The 3209-nt window shown below is 59.1% G+C and overlaps 1 long non-coding RNA gene across 1 annotated transcript; it reads right to left on the reverse strand.

Moving 5' to 3' along the window:
• Positions 1-954: 954 nt before the first annotated feature.
• Positions 955-3209, reverse strand: LOC128830685 (uncharacterized). Its single transcript, XR_008443645.1, has 3 exons — positions 2967-3209; positions 2172-2261; positions 955-1235 (listed from the first exon to the last, which is right to left on the reverse strand). It is a non-coding gene; the product is annotated as an uncharacterized LOC128830685 (long non-coding RNA).

Here is a 3209-nt window from a genome sequence, read left to right on the forward strand (position 1 = left end):
TGTCCTCACCTCCTCGGCACCGGGGCGTGTGGCCCTCCCGTTCCAGCAGGGGGTGGCCAACATCACCACCGGCCTCTGGCAGACCCGGCCTCCATTGGCCCCATTTCCAAGAAGGCCAAAAGGAAGTATTTCGTTCCCACAAGGGGTCACGAGTACCTATACATCCAGGGCCAGTGCAAGGAACTTTCGCGCCCTAGGCGAAACTTCCACCTTGCGCCCCCACCAGGCATGCGGCAGCTCCCCGTTCCCCCCCCTTCCCTGAGGCGCCCCTCCCACGGCAGCTCTCCCCCCCCCGGGGAGCAGTGCAGCAGAGGTGGCAATGTCATCTGGGTCCCTCTTTCTGGCCTCGTCTGGTTGGGACATCTCTTAGAATTAGGATGAAGAAGGTCTGGGCAGGGCCAGTGCAAGGAACTTTTGCGCCCTAGGCAAAACTTCCACCTTGCACTTCCCCAGCCCTGCGGCAGCTCCCCGTCCCCAGCTCCCCCGCCCCAGGGAGCCATGCGGTAGCTCCCCACCCCAGCTCACCTCTGCTCTGCCTCCTCCCCGAGCACGCCGCCCCCGCTCTAATTCTCCTCCCCTCCCAGGCTTGCGGCGCCAAACAGCTGATTGGTGCCACAAGCCTGGGAGGCGGGAGAAATGGAGCGGCCACTGCGCTGGGAGAGGGAGTCTGAGCCACACATGTCAGCGCTCCACTGGCAGCCCAGCCCAGGAACGCTGTAAAAAAAAATTGGGGGTACCGCTTTTTGGTGCCCCCAAATCTTGGCGCTCTAGGCAACCGCTTAGTTTGCCTAAATGGTAGCACCGGCCCTGTATACACCCACCCAGCTCCGAACTCTTTGGTGGTAGAGTCGGTTCACCACCGTGAGTGGAATGGCCAGCCCGTGCCCACACCAGAGGACAAGGACGCTCGGAGACTTGATTCCTTTGGAAAAAAGGTTTATTCCTCTGCAAGCTTCCAGCTCAGAGTGGCCAATCACCAGGCACTGCTGAGCCATTATGATTTTAATCTTTGGGGTTCCCTCCCCAAGTTCGAACCCCTCTTTCAAGACAAGGACAAGAAGGAGTTCCGGGCTTTGGTTGACGAGGGTGCGGCTGCGGCCAAAGCAGCTCTCCAGGTGGCTTCGGATGCAGCGGACACAGCCGCTCGTTGGATGGCTTCAGCAGTCTCCAGGCGAAGGGTGTCGTGGCTCTCGCTCTCGGGGCTCTCCGTGGAGTCCCAGTCTATAATGCAGGACCTGACATTTGATGGCAAAGCATTATTTGCTGACCAGACAGACACCCATCTGCACAGGATGAAGGACTCCCGCACCACCCTGCAGATGCTAGGCCTGTACATCCCACCCTCTAAGGACAAGTCCAGGCCTCAAACTTCTGCTCCTCCGGCTCGGGGCAGAAACGAATCCCCGCCTAAGCGGCAGAGAGAGCAGAGGCGTCGGGCCCAACACCAATCCCGTTCGGCCCCAAGACCTGGGCCTTCGAAGGCCAAGAGGCCAGGGAAACGGCGTTTTTGACTCGTTGAGGGAGGTCACGGGGCCTGTTGCCAGTGTACCCCCCCCCAGTTAATAAGGTTGTGTTTTATCAACCGTTTATCAGCCTTCCGGCTGCAATGGTCCCGTATAACGTTGGACTGATGAGTCCTCAGCACCATCTCCCAAGGGTACAGGTTGCAGTTCATTTCAATCCCTCCCAACCATCCCCCGTCCTGGGAGCCAGCCGGGGACCCGGACCATGCCCTCCTCCTCCACCTGGAGGTAGAGCGCCTCCTCTCCTTGGGAGCTGTGGAAAGGGTACCTCAGAAATACCAGGGCAAGGGTTTTTACTTCAAATTTTTCCTCATCCCGAAGGCGAAGGGCGGGCTTTGGCCCATCCTCGATCTGCGGAATCTCAACCAGTTCCTGGTTCGTTTCAAATTCCACATGGTGTCCCTGGCCTCTATTATTCCATCCCTAGACCAGGGGGATTGGTTTACGGTGCTGGACCTCCAGGATGCGTACTTTCACATCCACATTGTCGAGGGTCACAGGCGCTTCCTCCGTTTCCTGGTGGGTCAGGACCACTTCCAGTTTATGGTCCTCCCCTTTGGCCTCTCTACTGCCCCAAGGTTATTTACAAAGTGTATGGCGGTGGTGGCGGCCCACCTCAGGAGGAAAGGGCTGCAGATCTTCCCCTACCTCGACGACTGGCTCCTCAAGGGCTGATCTCGGGCTCTGGTGCAGCAGCAGATGAATTTCCTGCTGCACACCTGCGCAGCTCTAGGCCTACTGGTAAACGAGGAGAAATCCACGTTAATCCCGGTTCAGCGCATAAGCTTTATAGGGGCACTGTTAGATTCCTGGGTGGCCAAGGCCTCCCTCCCACGAGACAGATTCCAGATGCTCAAAGCGCTCATCGCCTCGGTCACGGCCTTCCCGGTAACCACGGCACGGGTGTGCCTTCAAATCCTAGGCCACATGGCAGCATGCACCTATGTGATGCGACATGCCCGGCTTCGGATGAGGCCCCTTCAGCTTTGGCTAGCCTCCCAGTACTCCCAGGCCAGGGACGGCCTGGACAAGGTCATCACGGTGCCGCCAACGGTGGTGGCAGACCTCCAATGGTGGTCCCTCCCGAGCAACATGCTCCAGGGTATCCCCTTCCGAGAGCCCTCTCCCTTACTAGATCTAGTGTCGGATGCCTCGGACCTGGGCTGGGGAGCCCACCTGGGAGACTTTAGGACCCAGGGTATGTGGTCACCCGAGGAACTGACCCTGCACATAAATGTCAGGGGGCTCAGGGCCGTACACCTGGCGTGCGTGGTCTTTTGCCACCACATACAGGGGAAGGTGGTCAGAGTCCTCACAGACAACACGACAGCCATGTATTATGTCAACAAGTATGGGGGCAAGCGTTCCCGGGCCTTATGCCAGGAAGCCCAGCTCCTGTGGGAGTTCTGTATAGCCCACAACATACTCCTCCGGGCCTTTTACCTGCCCAGCAAGATCAACACGCTCGCAGATCGCCTGAGCAGGGTTTTCTCCCAACAGCACGAGTGGTCCCTGCACAGGGAGGTGGCCAGGTGGATCTTCCTACAATGTGGTACTCCCGAGGTAGACTTGTTCGCCACCACCCAGAATCGCCAGTGTCCCCGATTCTGCTCCAGGGCGGGAGAGGGCGACGGGGCGATATCGGATGCGTTCCTGCTCCATGGTCGGGGCCCCTGTTGTACGCCT

Source organism: Malaclemys terrapin, chromosome 1 (genome assembly GCF_027887155.1).
Source record: "Malaclemys terrapin pileata isolate rMalTer1 chromosome 1, rMalTer1.hap1, whole genome shotgun sequence".
NCBI lineage: Eukaryota > Metazoa > Chordata > Testudines > Emydidae > Malaclemys > Malaclemys terrapin.